At 40.7% G+C, this 19,464-nt stretch overlaps 1 pseudogene; it reads right to left on the bottom strand.

Moving 5' to 3' along the window:
* Window positions 1-1,379: 1,379 nt before the first annotated feature.
* On the bottom strand, window positions 1,380-3,545 carry LOC120930407 (annotated as a pseudogene).
* Between the last annotated feature and the right edge of the window lie 15,919 nt (window positions 3,546-19,464).

The raw sequence follows: 19,464 nt of genomic DNA, 5'->3' as shown, positions 1-19,464 counted from the left end.
GTGGGGAAAAAAGGATGTCAATTTTGTTTGGGTATAGCGTTGCATGACCGTGTAATTGTCAGTTAAATTGACAGTGCCGTATAGCAAAAAATGGCCCAGTCATTAAGCAGGAAAATTGGAAGGCTGAAGTGGTTAACATTACCAAACATAATCTAGTATAACCATGTAGTAAATAAATAGTAAAATGTTTATCTTTTAATATATTTACTCACTAAACCGCAGAATTATCTGATTAAACTCAGACTGTGTTTAAAAAAAAAGTCCTACCCCTAACACCAACCCATTTCTTGGGCTAAATAAGTTAATAAGTTAATTCATATAAAGGAAAGGCTTAATTGACTAAACTTATGAAGCCAATGTGGGGGGTTAGGGTTTTCCAAATTATTATTTTTTTTAACCAGAAAAAAAAGGAGAAATAATAGGAAACTATAGTCCTACTCATGGGTTATATATAGCTACCATCAGGGGATTGAACACTAAAAAAAAGCTGCAGGGACATCCCCTATCCCATTCTCAGCAAGCCTCAGATTTTTGTTAGTGTCTGTAAGGATTGAACATGCCTCATCACAACTGGCTGCTCAATCCACAGCTCTGCCACCATCATCACACTCCGCCAGCTTTTTTGGTTGACAGGCGACTGTCCCTGCTTTTCTGCCAATGCCCGCTAAACTGGTGATGGCACAGCTGCTTTCATCTCTCCAATACTGAAGCATTGTTTGCCAGAGAACAAGCTCTGCTCTGACAGTGATGTCTCTTTTGCTATGATTGGCAGGCAGTGCTGTGGAAAAAAAGAAAATTGAATGCCTGGATCAACCGAATATAAGTTATGAAAAAACCTAGATTAGCTATTCTTTTTTTTTGTTTCTTTTTATTTAACCTTTATTTTGTTTTACAAAAAGATGCTTTGAAAAAAGTGGAAAAAATTAAATTTATATACAAAAAGTCCCTTTAGGGCAGCCCTCAAAATTTCCACTTGCCTACTAGCATTTGGTGAGTGGATTTAAGCTGGGGCGAGTGATGGAGGGACCAATCTCCCTCCAAACTGTGCCTACATTTAGAATCCAGATGAGATTGGCCGAAGAGGAAAGGTGCATGCTCTGGAAAAGTAGTGGTGAGCCGCGCACAGGCAGAGCAGTACACAGGTGCTCTCCTTACAATTCTCATTAAGCCATGGGACCTAACAGTATGACCTCTCTGAGCCTGCCCCCCTCCCCCGGGCCCCGACCAATGTAGCTGGAGAGCAGAAAGTAATGAGTGAGGTGGAGGATTGCAAAAATTACCACTCCGGTGCAGTGCTCACTGAAAGTTGCCCTGACATGAGAGTAACTCGTAAGGCCTGGCTAGTAGCTCAGGACTTGAAATTTTGAGCCCTGCTTTAGGGTATATGCATCATGCAGTACTCTCCACTGCTGTGGTCTCCATTGGGGTCTGCTTCTCTGCCTCTTCTGCCTTTTCTGCTTCCTCATTTGTGGGCACCACAGCATTCCCATTCCCTGACCCATTCTTAGCTCTGTTCTCTACAGGCTCCGCCTTCGATTTCTTGGCCTCCTTCAGGGGACTATCTTTCTCCGGTTTCCTCTTCTTCCTCACAAGATGGGAGATGACAGACACACAGTTGGAAGGTACAGTGCTGTCCTCATTTTTCTCTGCTGGAGCAGATGATGAAGATATAGATGATAAAGATACAGCTGGTGCTGATGAAGATGAAGCACTTCCGTTCTCTTGGGAAAAGCCTGATGACGCTCCAATCCAAGTCTCTTTAAGTGCCTTTTCTGTTGCATCTGCAGTTTTCTGCGCTTCATTGGAGTCTTCAATCTTCTCCTTGATGTCTGGAAGAAGTCCCTTCAATTCTTCCATCTCCTTGTTAAGTTCCTCGGTGGCTTCGCCTGCAGCTTTTTCCAACTGTTCTTTGAGCAGAGACATTTTTTTCTCTATGGCCTCAGTGGACTGGGTGAAGTGGGATATGGCACTATCATGCTTGGTGCTGTACTGGTAAGCCAGGCCGAGCTGGTAGTGGGCCTCAGCAAGGAGTCTGTCGTGTTCTTCTAAGTGCTCTTTCTGGATGTTCAGACATGCAAGGAAATCTTCTATTGCCTGGCCATAGTTCTCTGACTCTATGCTGACCTCTCCCAGCTTGAGATGAGCTTTTGCAGCCTTTAGTTGGGATTCATTGTTCTGCTGCCTCTTGAATATAACTTTGGAAAGGTCCAGCATCTCCCAGGCTAGTTACAGATTGTCAACATCTTCTTCATCGTTTTCCTTCTCTTCTGTTCCTTCATTCTCACCCTCTTCAGAGTCATTGCCATCTCCCTCTTCTTCACCCTCCATTGGCTCAGCTTCCTCATCTTCACCTTGGGTCCCCGGGTTCTCAGGCTGTTCTTCTGAAGCTTTCTCCTCAGCCGGAGGTTTGGCAGCCTTAATTTCTTTAGATTCTTCAGACTTTTTTGATGGGAGTTCAGGGTCAGCAGGGGTTTTAGAGGAGTCTGCTTCCTGAGCTGGGGTTTCAGAAAAAAATCACAACAATTTAGTGAAAAATGAAAGACGTCTTCCATTTTTCACTAAATTGTTGTGATTTTTTCATACTAAGTATTTTTTTATACAATCTATAAAAGTATTTTTTGTATCATCTATAGCAGGGATCCTCAAACTACGTCCCTCCAGCTGTTGTAGAACTACACATCCCATGAGGCATTGTAACACACTGACATTCACAGACATGACTAGGCATGATGGGAATTGTAGTTCCTGAACAACTGGAGGGCCGTAGTTTGAAGACCCCTGATCTATAGTGTTCGTGTTTTGACCCTCTTGAGAGAACATTATTCTCCCTTTTTTGTTATAGGCGGTGTTGTGGTACAATATTTAGACATTGTAAGTCCAGTGTACGCTGTTCCTGTATCCAGTTCCTGATTACCATGCTCCTAGTTGCTGTTATACTGTGCTTTGTCAGGAGCTCTGGATTTTGGAATACTCTGGATTCTGACCTCAGCCTGCCCCAGCTGCTAGCCCTGACCTCTGCCTGTCCCTGGATTACTCTCTGTCTGCCACCAGCCCTGACCTTGGCCTGTCCCTGGACTACTACATTAGTGTGTTAAGTCTGTTACCTGACAGGACCTTAGAATATGCTTACTGACTGCCTTCTGCCCTGACTATGCCTGACTCTGGATAAAGTTACCTGTCTCTGCTATCCTCTGTGATCATTTGATATCCTCAACTCATAGGTTTCTCATTAACATCTTAGCCATTGACTATAGCACTGTGTATTAAGACCGGCAACAAGTGCCAGTAAGCCAGTACTTGCCTTAATGGAATAGGGGCTGCTAAAGGTGATGCTACATCCACCAGCTTTAGTCCTAGACCACCAGGGCTATAGCAAGTATGACGGTGAGCAGTGTGTTCTCTCTTGAGAAAACTACCTCTTTTTTAATATTTACCTTTTCTGCAAGGTTTCTGCCAGCAAGTCTTAGTGCTTCATAGCCACTGCAGCTCTCCTTTGTAGCTATCTGGATCAGTGGACTCTTTGGTGGAACCTCGGGGGAGCACATCCTGATCCCGCCTGGAAGAAGATGCAGGGCTAACCTGTAACATCACTTCAGGCAAGGGGCACAGGCTGTGGTTCTTTTTTTTTACCATCTGTCCCAGTGGCCAGTGCACCATCCTGCTTCTCGGTCACTGAACTAATGGCATGGCAGTTGAAGGTCAGATTCTGAGGGACAGATGCCCTTAGATTGAGTCATCCATATGCTCCTAAAGGCTAGGAAGTCATCTTCTTGCAGTCTATTTTTTCCTGTAGGGCTTACTTTGTGTAGTGCAAGGCTAGGAAATTTCATCCTAGGAAGAAAGCAGTTGGGGGGCATGCTTGTTTTTTTCCAGGCTTTTTTCCAGTGGACCAGCATCCTGGTAGCGGTTAAATCGGCAAAGAGTGTCTGAAATCAGAAATTTGGGTTTGAAGGAGCCTTTTCTAAGAAAAAAATCACAGACAGAGCAGTTGGCTAATCCCCATGCTGTGGTCTGGTAGCCCAGAGCAAAGATTTATGGGAGAGGTGTGTGTCCCCAGTAATGCCGCGTACACACCATCACTTTATGTGATGAAAAAAAACGACATTTTTAAAACGTCAATTTAACCTCCCTGGCGGTATGATTCTTTCAGAAAAAAGATGCTGAAAGCGGTACCATTATTTGCAAGAAAATTTGGTGTTTTATACTGTAGGTCTGTAATTTTTAGGAATAACTCACTTAAATCTGACCAAACAAGAGACTAGTAGGCATCCCGGGTATGACATTTTTTTAAAAACAAAATTATAAATTATAATATAATAAATAATTATAAATAATTATAACAAATAATAATATAATTATAATAAAAATTATTCAATAATGTAATCAACTCAAAATCACTGAAATTTGCTCAGTTGCAGAATTGTTGCTGTCATTATTATTTTTTTTTATGACGAATTTCCCCACAAATTGCTATCGCACAATTCTGCAAGTGATTATAATTTATTATCGCTGTTTTCTAGCTGATCTAAAACAATTTTTGACATAAAGGGACACTTTTGGTTGCTATGGACAATCTACAGTTTGCAGGGAGAAAGAAAGGTTTTTATTATATAAAAGTACATGCAGGACACTGGGCAGACCACTAGAGACAAGGGGGGTGTGTATTTTTTACATACAGTACTGTAATCTATAAGATTACAGTATACTGTATGTATTGTGTTTGTTTACGTTTTTGAATTTGGCGCAGTTCTCCGCTCCCGTGTGTCATAACGTCGCAGGGAACGGAGATAGGCGGCACAGGACGACGCTGTGTGAATCAAGTGAGGTCCTGCTCGCTCACACAGCGCGGTGGCATTGCTGGATCCAGGGACAAGGTAAGTAAACACAGTCTGTGGATCCAGCGAGGCGAGCCCGAGTCTGATTTGGGGTTACCGCTTTTGGTATGAAAATCTCACCCCGAGTCAGACTCGGGAATACCGCCAGGGGGGTTAAATGACCGTGTGTGGGGGAAAACGTTGTTTTATGTCTTGTGAAAAACGACAAAAAAAATTTAAGCATGCTTTAATTTTATGTGTCGTTTTTTAAAAAATTCGTTTTTTGTTTCACAAAAATTGACCATGTGTAGCAAAAAACGACGTTTAAAACGACGTTTTTAAACCCGTTCATGCCCAGAAGCTAGTTATGAAGCGAGCTTCAATGGAAAAAAGTGGTGAACGTAACCTCGCTTTGCTAGAGCATTGTGAAAAAACGATGGTGTGTAGGCAACGTCGTTTTTGAAAATTGAAGTTTCAAAAACATCGTTTTTTACTTCACAGAAAATGTCGTTTTTTTCCATCACATAAAGTGATGGTGTGTACGGGGCATTAGACTCTGGTACGTCGTTGGTCGGCAAAAGCTTATATTTAGAGAAAAGGTAAAAAAATATACATGTGTGTGTGTGTGTGTTTATATCACAGTATTGGACCAATTATCATAAAGTAGAACCTACATCAAACCATCCTGATGCTGCCAAGAAAATGTTGTCCCTCAAAACTCTGTCCAGTAAAGGGAGACTTGTGACAGCGAAGCACATCAAAAATCCTGTATGGGAAGGCAGCAGAAAATATTAATTATTTTAAAACATATAAAATAAAAAATGTGACACTACAAAAAAATAAAAAATATAGGAAAAATGTATCCAGGACATGAGGAAAGGTTTTGTGGTTGGTTGAGTGTAAAATATAAATGTATGATATATTGTTGATAGCTCATAAAAAGGCTGTTTTTTATCAGGAAGACCAAGAAACATATTAAAAAGGAAAACTAAATGGTGCAAGATGTCAGTGAAATACTACAAGTATGCCTGTTTCACTGTGCAAAAAAATGAAGGTCAGATATGAGGGCATCTTTCAGCAGGATTATATTCTCAAACTCAAGTCAAAGTAACACTGGAGAGACTTCTAAACAATAGAAAGTATGCCTTGTGACTGTTCCTTCTTTAGGGAAATTACCCCTCGCAATTTACTTTTTTTAGCATTAACGCCAAAAATAAATGAAAATCCCAAATTTTGGAGAACTGTCCACTGCCCTCTATCATCAGCTGCTAATATCACAATGTAATGTAAAATTGTGTATGTCACATCCTGACTCAGAGGTTGTTGGAAAAAGATACTGGATGGAGAAAATGTAGGGAGAGATGGTCTTAGCCACGTGTCCTGACCATGCTAGTAATATCAGATCAGCAGAGACGATTATTGCCAGATAACTAGGACTGCATTCCAGACTGGTGGGGAAGCAGCTTGAGGGTCTCTTCATCAACACAGATCTCTTTTTCAGGTCTCCGACACAAAGACAGACTCTGGATCATCCTCAGGGGCCCCTGCAATGGGACTTTGCTGCAACATTTACCTGGACATATCTCTAATAATACCTATATAATTCGTACACCTGGTAATATGTGCACATATGGGCATACTGTATATGCTTATGGTTAATGTTATATGCTGGCTTCAGTAGTTCTTCTGCTTCCAATTACTTTAATTAGGTTACTGGGTAATTTCCCAGGAAGGGAATCCCCTTTGTTCACAGAGGCCTTGTCGTGGGTAGAGGTACTGCCAACTTTATTATCAATCCCACTGATCCCAGGCTTTCACTTTTGGTTCTTGTGCATTTTCATTCATTTGGATTAGGAGAATCAATGCATTGGGGCTGATTTATTAAAGGCAAAAACCACTGTGCACTTTGCAAGGTAATTTGCACTTTTCCCCAGAGCTTAGTAAATCAGGTGAAGCTCTGCTGACTTCCATCATCCAATCTTGTGCAAGCAAAAAAATATTTTTTAAAGATTTTCCTTGCATGCGATTGGATATTCTTTGAAAAAAAGGGAAATTTCACTGCATTCACTAAATTTGTAAAGTGAAACTTCCCTTGCAAAGTGAACAGCCTGCTTTCCTTTAGTAACTCTACCCTGTAATGTCAACTTTACAGCCTGCCTAACACCAGACTGCCCCCCCTTTCTTTATAGTGAATGTGACACTCCTAGTTTGAGATTACATAACATTTTAATTTTTTTATATTTTTTGGCTATTGCACTAAAAATAAACATTTGCAGTCATAGCCACTTGAGTGAGCTCTCAGTGGCTCATTGAAGCATGTATCCCTCTTAACAGTCTTTAACATAAGATATTAGCCACTTAAGGAATGCATTGTTTTCAGTGAGTCCACAGAATTATAGACTTGCATTGTGAGAAGTAGCAGTAAATATAGTAAAATGGTTGTGCAGCACTGCAAAACAGAAAGCAAATCCTGTAAATGTAACAAATGTAGCTACCCTCATGTACCACATATTAAATGATACATTAGAGTAAAATGTATTTATTGTTAACACATATTTATAAGCCCATCTGCATGAAGCTAGTCTCTTTTACAATCTAGAAAAAAACATTCAACATTAATGATCACAGAATAGTAATAATGAAAATTCTTGTAATACATGTGCTTTATTTGTAGGAAATCATTTATTTTATCCAATTTACCTAAAATGTAGTTCAGATTTATGTTTATCAATCCCACATGCAATAAGTGATTAAAGCGATGATGGAAATCATTTTTTATTGTTCTCATATGTTTTCTGTAATGGTTGCTATAAGAGCTAAACTTTGTTCGATCTCTGACAATACTCCATTGTTTAACATCCAACATCCAATCTGTGACCATACTCTGTTGTTTAACATCCAGTTTGTTTTATCAACGGTCAATCAGTTTTGCCTAGACATTTTATTTTATGAGGAGTAATGCTTTGATATATTCAGTTTTCTTCAGAAAACTACTCTGTTATTAAAGTTATATAAACTTGCTTTAATAGATAAATACATGTTCTGTTATTTATAAGAGAATGTTATTATTTTCAGAATTCTCCTTGGGAGTAATACAAAAGGATACTTCAAAGTGAAAATAGATCTATAATATGTTGACTGAACTTTTTTAGTAATGCGACGTTGTACCCAAATAAAATTTTGATAATTCCCCCACCCACAAATTGAGCTTTCTTTTGGTGGTATTTGATCACCTATGCAGTTTTTTGGCTGCTCGGCGAGATGAGGTAGATATACGTGATCTCGCCCAGCAGAGCCGACCTGCCGCCGTAAAACTGCAGCGGCTGGTCGGCAAGCGGTTAATGCCAGAAATTTAATTTTAGTGTCATTATATATGGGACACTTTATAGATTCAAATTTCTACTTTTTATCTGCAGTAACATAAATTTTTTTATTTTTTAACAGTGGTCATAATAAGGAATAAAAGTGAATTTCTAAAGTTATTTTACATCTTTGTGTCGAGAGATTCTATTGAAAATAAATAATATTTGCAAGACAATACCATTAAAATAAATTAATGGAAAGCAATTCATGCATTACTTTGTTATGCTAAGTTATGACAAAGTTATTGACATATAAATAAAACTGCTCTAATCCATAAGCAGTATACAAGCCTAAGAGCCCATTCACACAGGGGCAACACGACTTCCAGCACGACTTTAGGAGGCAACTTGGACACAACTTCTGAGGCAACTTCCATTGAAATCAATGGGTACAAGTTGCCTACAAGTCGGATTGAAGTAGTACAGGAACCTTTTCTGAGGTCGGAGCGACTTCAGTAGTGTACATTAAGATGGATCCCATTCACTTCCATTTATTTTCTCGACCGTGCGACTTGGGGCAACTTGGGGCAACTTGAAGTCGGATCCCAGGTCGCCCCAGTGTGAGCCGGCTCTAAGGCCTCGTACAGACGAGGGGATATCCGATGGAAACGGTCCGCCGGACCGTTTCCATCGGACATTTCTCCTCCGGATTTAGATCCGATGGCTGTACACACCATCGGATCAAAATCCGCGCGGAAAACATCCGCGGTGACGTATCTGCGCCGCCGCTGTGCCGATGACGCGGCGACGTGCGCGGCGCTGGAAGGTAAATACTTCCACTCATGCGTCGAATCATTCCGACGCAAGCGAGGGATGGGGATCGGACGGACTTATCCGGTGAGTCTGTACAGACGACCGGATAAGTCCGACGGACAGGATTCCAGCGGATAGATTTTGTAGCATGCTACAAAATTTTTATCCGCTGGAAATCCGTCGGCTGGATTTTTATCCACCGGAAAATGTCCGCTCGGGCCTACACACGACCGGATCTATCCACTGGAACTGATCCGCGGATAAATCCCAGCGGATAGATCCGGTCGTGTGTACGGGGCCTAAGAGCATTTACAAAATGGTAATTTTGTGGCTAAATTGAACAAATTGTGTGGCTGTTTCCAAAAAGAAAACACGCACTGAATATTATTATTATTATTATAGCACCAACATTTTTTTTATTGAGTTTAGAAAAGGGGGCAAAGTTACAAAACAAAGCCTATTGGGCATACCCAGGCTTAGAAAACAAGTACATAAGCAACAAAAAAAAAAAAACATAAAACTGGTGGTAACCAACGCCTAAGGTAACCTTACTCAATTTGGAAAGCACCAACATTTTGAACAGCATTTTACAAAATGAAGGGAGATAGTAAAGTTAGAAAAACAGTTCAAGACCAGATGGTTGGTTGCTTAGGGCATAGGACCTTGTAAGACTTTTAAGGTTGGATATAACATAAGAAAGTAATAAGACAGAAAATAAGAATGATCAGAAGATATAGAAAGGCAACTGGAGGTCCAGGGGGAGGGAAGTGGTGGGGTAGAAGGGCTATAATAATTGAGGTAGAAAAGTTTAAAAATTGGTAAAAGCAAACAAAATATATACTTGTTCCTTTTGGAAAAAATAAAATAAAAAATGTCCACATACAAAAACTTCCACATATGATGCAAAACCAGGAAGGAGACATGGCGGGTAAATGAATGGCGGACAAGCCTCGCTACCTTATCTCTGCAAATGGTTGAGTCTGAAGTGGAAATAAAAAAAAAAAAGACCAGATGGTTGGGAGGGTTGTACTAGAAACACACAAGTTACTATTCTTGTCCTCTTCTTTGAAAACATGCTAGTTAGAATGGCTGTTATGAAGAATCTCTGGCTTGAAAGAATTATGCAGATGATAGGATTTGTCTTCACTTTGGCATATTTGCTCCAGGTCAGTAATTAAAGGGTAACACCACTTTTGTGGGGAAACAAAATAGCAAATAAAGAAAAAAGAATGTAGTGTATACAAGTGCGACACAAGTCATATTGTAATTCAGGGGTAGGCAACCTGGGGCCCTCCAGCTGTTGCAGAACTACAAGTCCCATCATGCCCCTGGGAGTAATTGTAACTGGCAGCCTTGCAATGCCTCATGGGAAATGTAGTTCCACAACATCTGGAGGGCCCCAGGTTGCCTACACCTGTTGTCTGTAGTCACTGTAATTTTCTGAAAATGCAATGCAATATGGCTTCCTGGAGATATTCTGTACAAAAAAAATGTGTATAAAACACCCCCAGAAACATAATTTCTTGCTTGTGTGATTTTTCCAGGAGTCTGCACTAAGATTCAAATCAGATTTCAGGCATCCCCTGTAACAAAAATGTCAGTTTTGATGAGATTCTCCCAATAGGAAATCACGTCTAAAGGGATGCTGACCCTGACACTTTCCTCATTAGTGCCCTGCAGGTGCACAGCTGATTGACAATTATGAAACCACTCCCATTAGGCTCACTTTCCACATGGATACAGACAAAAACACAGGGATTTCTTAGAATTACAAAAGGTAGGAATCTGCAAAAAAGTTTGTTAAAATCCTTGTAATGTACATAGATCACCCAAAGGGGAATGTTTTCTTTCTCAACAAAGGTGGAGTTACGCTTTAAGCATTAAAGCAAAAAATGGGCATGCAAAAGTTTTAGGCAGGTGTGAAAAAGTGTTGTAAATTAAAGGGGTTGTAAAGGAAAAATTATTTTTCCCTAAATAGCTTCCTTTACCTTAGTTCAATCCTCCTTCAATTACCTCATCCTTCCATTTTGCTTTTAAATGTCCTTATTTCTTCTGAGAAATCCTCACTTCCTGTTCTTCTGTCTGTAACTACACACAGTAATGCAAGGTTTCTCCCTGGTGTGGAGAAAGCCTCTTGAGGGGGCGAGCAGGAGTGTCAGTCCCATGGAGGCGGCGCAAGATGGATTTACATCGCTGGACATTTTTATTTTTTAATAAAGGACTTGTCCCAAGCTTTCTCTTGTCTTTTTTACCATTTTTGACACTTTTTTGGTGAAATGGTAAGGGTACAATGTACCCGTTACCAATTCACATGGGGGACCGGGATCTGGGGGTCACCTTGTTAAAGGGGGCTTCCAGATTCCGATAAGCCCCCCACCCGCAGACCCCCACAACCACTGGGCAAGGGTTGTGGGGATGAGGCCCTTGTCCCCATCAACATGGGGACAAGGTGCTTTGGGGTCAGATCCCAAAGTATCCTCCCCATATTGAGGGCATATGGCCTGGTACTTTTCAGGAGGGGGGAGCTCTCTTGTCCCCCCTCTTTTCCTGCGGCCTGCAAGGTTGCATGCTCGGATAAGGGTCTGGTAATGGATTTTTGGGGGACCCCCATGCCTTTTTTTTGGCGCAGAGTTCCCCTTAAAATTTATACCAGACCTGAAGAGCCTGGTATAGAATTTGGGGGGACCCCCATGCAATTTATTTTTTAATTTTGGTTCTGGGTTTCCCGGGGTTACCCAAAGGGCCTGGTAATGGACAGGGGGAACCCATGCTGTTTTTTTCAATTAGTTTTATCTGTATTGCCGAGACCAGACAATTCATTACAGCCGAGAGTAGTTTTAAATTACTTTTTTTCCTTTAGAAATTTCATTTTGCTGCGGGACTGTTCTGAACACAGGGAAAATGCAACACTTTACAGGCTTACTATAGACACCCCCAGGCACAAAATTTAAAGGAATTTTATTGTTTTATTGTTTTCATTGTTTCACTTTAAGCATTATTAAAATCATTTCTCATGAAAAAAACGTTAGTTTAAAAAAAAAAATTTGGGATTGATACATGTCCCCTGGGGCAGAACCCGGGCCCCAAACACTTTTTCTGACAATACCATGCATATAAGCCTTTAAAATTAGCACTTTTGGTTTTTCATGTTCGTGTCCCATAGACTTTAACGGTGTTTTCGTGTTCGGCTCATCCTTAGTATAATTGGTTAATCATACACCTGACTCTAAACCTACAATCCCTGCAAGTGTACAAAGGGCCAGATTCACAGAATAGATACAACGGCGTATCTCCTGATACACCGTCGTATCTCTTGTCCTATCTATGCGGCTGATTTATAGAATCAGTTCCGCATAGATAGCCCTAAGATCCGACAGGTGTAATTGACTTACACCGTCGGATCTTAGGATGCAATACTTCGGCCGCCACTGGGGGGATTTCGCGTCGTATTCCAGCGTCGGATATGCAAATACGGATTTACGGCGATCCACGAAGGTTTTCGCGTTCGTTACGTCGTCGCTAGTAATTTTTTCCCGTCGCAAAGTTACACCTGCTTTAACATGGCTTAACTTTAGTCGAGCCATGTTAAAGTATGGCCGTCGTTCCCGGGTCGAATTTCAATTTTTTTTGTTCTGGCGTAAGACGTCCGGGAATACGAATGGACGCTACGCACATCGCCGTTCTAAAAAATGACGTCACATCGCGCAAAGCACGGCGGGAATTTCTAAACTGAGCATGCGCAGTACGTCTGGCATGGGAGCGCGCCTAATTTAAATGGTACACGCCCCATTTGAATTGGGCGGGCTTGCGCCGGACGTGTTTACGATACACCGCCGCAAGTTTACAGGTAAGTGCTTTGTGGATCAGGCACTTACACTGAAAACTTGCGACGGTGTAACGTAAACGGGTTACGTTGCGCCGCCACAATTGTACCAGAATCTGGCCCAAAGTGTGCAAATGTAAGAACTGATGCTGGTTTGAACCCAAAGGCTAGTCACACCAAATATTGATTTGATTTTCATTTTTCCTCTGTATGCTCAATTTGTAAATTGAGAAAAATAAACAATATTTTTTAAAGCATTCTTACTTTACAGCATTTCTTCACACCTGCCTAAAGCAGTTGACACCTGCCTATACACAGTAATATCTATGTTGGCAACCTGGAAATTGGAGCATTTCATAAGAGGCACAAGGTGCACAAGAATAGGGTCTAAGGCCTGGTTCACACCTATGCAGGTTGCTGTTTGCATATTCCAGGTGCATTTTGCATTTTTCAATACTAGTCTTTGATCCATTCAAGTCTATGTAACCAAAAACCAGAAAATACATAAATACATAAAATACATAGATGTGAACAACATCCATAGGAAACCATGTTAAATGGACTGTAGTGTGTTTATGCAAAACTGAAAACACACTAAAAAATGCATAGGTGTGAACCAGGCCTAAGTCTACCTGTTTGGCATTGCTCATACAAAAAGCTTTCCATGATCATATGCTTGATAAAGACACAGCACATCAGGATATAAACACTGACAGATAATGTATGAGCTCTTGGTCACAGTATAAAAGATTTGGGACTGTTCTTGAAAAAAAGACATTGGAAGACACCCAATTCACAGGAGCATGTGTGAGGGCCTCAATTCACATGTCAAAGAATAACACAAAGGGTACAGCATAATGGCATTTCAACAAGCTAACACATTTTTTTTATTATAAAAGATCTACTATTATAGATGTATTGGTATTTTCAATCACTATGGCATTTTATCCTTAACCTGGCATATTCAACTTGTAATCTCATGGTGGAAGCATCCGGCAAATACTGTTCATTAAAGAGCCAGAAAAGTATGTTCAAGCAGAATGACAGATTAGAGGTTCATTCATCTCGAGGATCAAGCTAGTGCGCATTTTCTTCAGACATATTTATGGACTAAATTTCACATTGCATTACAGTTATTCATATTTTAGAAGATTTACTATCATTTGGACAAGCATCACTGCAGAGATAGGCATCTCACTGATTAGCGAGGAAGCGTCTCATGTAGTTCCGCCTGGAACACACTCAAAATCATCCCCTGGATCTTAGCTCATCTTTAGGTTCTCCGACTCCTTTACAGCGGCAGAAATGCCAAACATAGATTTTCTTAAACTTTGTTACCGCATTCAATACAATATTTTTTTTGTAAGGATGCTAACTAATACACATTCTAATTCCTGATAATAAAAATAATAATCACAACAGTAATAATAAATAGCTGTTATTTTTGTTGTGCTATTTCCTTTTCAATGTCAGTCCAGGTTGTTTTCTATTCCAAAAGAGAAAAAACACAGTAAAAAAAAAAAATCAAGCAATGCCAGAAAGATATGACCACACTGTTGTAACAATTCAAGTGTAGAGATTCAGAATATTACAAATACTCATTGGTAACTGATTCTGTTTAGCCATATAATTGTACATGTATTTGTTTCTGTTAAAATATAGTATTTATGCTAAAAAAAAAATATTTGAAGTTATATAAAATTTTGTAGGACTAAAATTATCTTTAAAGTGGAATTTTAGTAAAAAAATTAGGTCCTGCTAGATCACTTCAGGATGCCACCGTTTGCAGGTATAGCTATGTAAAACATAAAAAATAAGTGTTTATACTGTTTATAATCCAGTAATACAATGTCTCACCCTGCTCTGCACATGTCTGCACTGCTGGTCTGGGGCAAAATGACAGCCTCCAGCATGAAGAAACAGGAATAATGCTTTGGTAGAATAACTATTAATTTCTATGTCCCTTGCTAAAAGATATGATTTTTTACCAAATTGTTATGGGTAAAGTTCTGCTTTAACCACTTCCAAACTGGGCCATTGTCATATAACGTCCATAGGAACTATTGGTCAGCGTCATATGACGTCCTTGTCATCTTGCAGCTCCTGCATTCCCCCCGGGGGCCCGAAGTGTGGCAATCGGAGATGCCCATCCCAGATCAGTGTAAAGAGCCAATTAAGATCATCTCTTTACCACGTGACCGGCTGTGTCCAATCACAGCCGGTCACATGCATTGTCCTCATGCACTGCGCTCGTGCGCGCCCCTAGGGGCATGCAGAGTGGAGAACGGGGACGAGGCTTGTCACACTGATGCAGCCCACCCCCGATCGCGGTAAAGAGCCAATGAAATTGGCTCTTTACCACGTGACCGGCTGTGTCCAATCACATGGGTTCTTGGCTGTGCCCAATAACCCATGCTCTATACATTTCACACAGACCAAATAACATACACTTATTTAGGTAATTTTTTCCAAAGATGTGTAGCAGTATACATTTTGGGCCAAGCTTGCGAAACGTTGCTAAATTTTATTATAGAAACTAAAAATAAATTTACAATTTTTTCACTTATGTTGCAATTTTTTTTTTTAATCCAGTGGTGATTAAATACCACCAAAAGAAAGCTCTATTTGTGTGAAAAAATGATAACAATTGTGTTTGGATACAGTGTTGCATGACCGAGCAATTGGCATTCAAAGTGCGAGAGCGCTGAAAGCTGAAAATTGGTCTGCGCAGGAGGGGTGTATAAGTGCCCTGTATTGAAGTGGTTAACAGATTTTCCACTTCATCTCTTCTGTCTTCTAAAACTCCTTACCCTAAATAGTAGTAGATTCTTCAATCTTACACTGAGGTTTAGTTGATATGCTACAGTGGCTGGGCAGTGGGGCATAACATATCATAATAGGAGGGAAGGGAATACCTTGAGTACTTATGTAGAAAAACATTACATCAATCAACTACAAATTTCATGTGGTCTTGTAGGATATGTTAGGAGAAAATCTTTACCAACTTATTTTAGCCCATGCATACATTTTGTTGTGTTATCTGTCTGGCTCCATCATGCTTGTAATCAGACTGTTCAGCTCTGACTCACATGGCCCGAACATTTAGCTGGGGTTCCACCTACAAAAAGGGTTCTTCAGGGCTGACTCTGTAGTATAAGTCTATGCAGACCTAATCTACCACAACACATGCTTAGATGCTGATCCAAGAATGCGTATACGTATACATCCAGAACATATCTCATGCAGAGCCCTGCGCCCTACTGTGGTTCAGATAAGGATGTACAGGGCAGCCCAAGTTACCCAACATGCGTTCAGTGAGAGGTTCATTCATTGCCAGGATGGTGAATCCTTTCACCACCTGCTCCTGAGCCAGTCTGGTTTGCGCACTTAATAACATTTATGCTTCTTCCCTGATGAGGCTGAGCCCACTGTAATACACTTCCTTAATTCTCTGGCTTACACAAGCAAAAGGCATACGTAACTTCACAGTGATGTTTACCTGATCTGTATAACAATTACAAACTTGTACATATATTGGTGTTGCATTTCACTATACATGGCATAGTCGGTCTCCAAACATTTGGCTAATGATGCATAGCATGAAATTGTCCACATCCTGGCTATACTACAGGGAGTGCAGAATTATTAGGCAAGTTGTATTTTTGAGGATTAATTTTATTATTGAACAACAACCATGTTCTCAATGATCCCAAAAAACTCATTAATATCAAAGCTGAATATTTTTGGAAGTAGTTTTTAGTTTGTTTTTAGTTTTAGCTATTTTAGGGGGATATCTGTGTGTGCAGGTGACTATTACTGTGCAGAATTATTAGGCAACTTAACAAAAAAAAAAAATACCCATTTCAATTATTTATTTTTACCAGTGAAACCAATATAACATCTCAACATTCACAAATATACATTTCTGACATTCAAAAACAAAACAAAAACAAATAAGTGACCAATATAGCCACCTTTCTTTGCAAGGACACTCAAAAGCCTGCAATCCATGGATTATGTCAGTGTTTTGATCTGTTCACCATCAACATTGCGTGCAGCAGCAACCACAGCCTCACAGACACTGTTCAGAGAGGTGTACTGTTTTCCCTCCTTGTAAATCTCACATTTGATGATGGACCACAGGTTCTCAATGGGGTTCAGATCAGGTGAACAAGGAGGCCATGTCATTAGTTTTTCTTCTTTTATACCCTTTCTTGCCAGCCACGCTGTGGAGTACTTGGACGCGTGTGATGGAGCATTGTCCTGCATGGAAATCATGTTTTTCTTGAAGGATGCAGACTTCTTCCTGTACCACTGCTTGAAGAAGGCGTCTTCCAGAAACTGGCAGTAGGACTGGGAGTTGAGCTTGACTCCATCCTTAACCCGAAAAGGCCCCACAAGCTCATCTTTGATGATACCAGCCCAAACCAGTACTCCACCACCACCTTGCTGGCGTCTGAGTCGGACTGGAGCTCTCTGCCCTTTACCAATCCAGCCACGGGCCCATCCATCTGGCCCATCAAGACTCACTCTCATTTCAGCAGTCCATAAAACCTTAGAAAAATCAGTCTTGAGCTATTTCTTGGCCCAGTCTTGACGTTTGAGCTTGTGTGTCTTGTTCAGTGGTGGTCGTCTTTCAGCCTTTCTTACCTTGGCCATGTCTCTGAGTATTGCACACCTTGTGCTTTTGGGCACTCCAGTGATGTTGCAGCTCTGAAATATGGCCAAACTGGTGGCAAGTGGCATCTTGGCAGCTGCACGCTTGACTTTTCTCAGTTCATGGGCAGTTATTTTGCGCCTTGGTTTTTCCACACGGTTCTTGCGACCCTGTTGACTATTTTGAATGAAACGCTTGATTGTTCGATGATCACGCTTCAGAAGATTTGCAATTTTAAGAGTGCTGCATCCCTCTGCAAGATATCTCACTATTTTTGACTTTTCTGAGGCTGTCAAGTCCTTCTTTTGACCCATTTTGCCAAAGGAAAGGAAGTTGACTAATAATTATGCACACCTGATATAGGGTGTTGATGTCATTAGACCGCACCCCTTCTCATTACAGAGACGCTCATCACCTAATATGCTTAATTGGTAGTAGGCTTTCGAGCCTATACAGCTTGGAGTAAGACAACATGCATAAAGAGAATGATGTGGTCAAAATACTCATTTGCCTAATAATTCTGCACTCCCTGTATTATAAGAGTCCCACTAACTACACAGGAGTGGGTGCTGTGGTGCAATTCACTATGTAAGGTTCCAGTAATGTCTTTCCCAGGCTTTAGGCTACGTCTTTCCTTCCAAAGGCTCCCAGAAGGAGAGCTTCCTCTTTTTTGCTGCATCCTGTTCTGTTGCGGACCAAAGACCTCAAATAGCTCCTCCACCCTATATGAAGTAACAGTGCTGGGCTAGTACAGAGGACACACCTCCTGAAGGGAGTGGCAATACATGGTGGGAGGGGGAGACCTATTGACATGCTACCTTGCAGCCATCTTAGCAATTTCTGCTCAATAGCCAATCATAAGAAGTGCATAACAGATACTACCTCACTTATAAAAGCATTTTATATTGTGTTTGTGAATTGTTTTTGTGAATTATGTTTGTGAATTGTTATTGCAGCGTATTGTAGAAGCGTTTGCCAACTATGGTTTGTTACCTTGTGGGGGGATGGGTACCCGTGGCCTCAACATTTGAAAACATTTCTGTCTTCCTCACAGGGGTTCTTCCTGTCAAATGAAAATTACAAATTGAGGGCAGTGTGTGTGCTGGGAGGAGATGTAGAAAGAGAGGTGTTGTGTGTAGACTGATTTAATTCTTGTGTTGGCACAGATTAGGAATGTTTTTTTTTTTAAATTATCATCTGAGTGTTTTTGAATAAATGTGGACTTTTGGGAATACAATCTCACTTCAATTTCATGATCCTTAACTATTACCATGCCTTATCTTCAGTTTTTTCGTTAAAACACTTCGAGCCCTTGGCTGATTGTTAATTGTAGATGGGGCAATTAATGGAATCTAATTTTTTTGGAGAAGAAAAGTGATTATGAGACAATATACTGGTTATTGATAAACAAAGATAATTATAGAAGTATGGGATATGAAAAAACAAACTTTCATACTTCTAAATAAAGAACTGAGAGATCAAAGACCGCTGGTCTTCAGTGAGCAGAAAGCCAGTGGTGGTTGCCAGTGACTCTCTGCTCTGCCCCTCCAGTGCTCACTGGAGCCCTGGGCTGTGGAGGGGGCAGGTGCAGATGGCTCAGTCTCCCAGTGGTGTCTGGACCAGCTGAGTGACGACACCCGACTTTAGCCCACTGTTGACTGAATACGGGTCACGGGTGTGCAGTACAAAATGCACTCCTGTGATCCTCAGGAGAAGTAAGGCCAAAAAAGCTTTGGCCCTACTTCTTCTTTAAATAACTATTATGTTAAAAATACCAATTGCACACCTATGTGATATTTATGTATTTGAAAAAATTATTAAAAATTGATGTACAAGTCATTTTTCAACCTGTAAAGCCTCGTACACACGACCGAGTTTCTCGGCAAGAACCAGCAAGAAACTTGCTGGGATTTTTTTTTGCCGAGGAAACCGGTCGTGTGTACATTTTTCGACGAGGAAACTGTCGAGGATCCCGTCGAGCCAAAAAGAGAGCATGTCTTCTTTTTTCTCGAAGGGAATGGAGAAACTTGCCTTGTCGAGTTCCTTGTCAGCCTA

This window comes from Rana temporaria, chromosome 3, assembly GCF_905171775.1.
Source record: "Rana temporaria chromosome 3, aRanTem1.1, whole genome shotgun sequence".
Taxonomy (NCBI): Eukaryota; Metazoa; Chordata; class Amphibia; order Anura; family Ranidae; genus Rana; species Rana temporaria.
The sequence above is the reverse complement of the archived record's forward strand: the minus strand, read 5'-3'. Positions and strand labels throughout refer to the sequence as shown.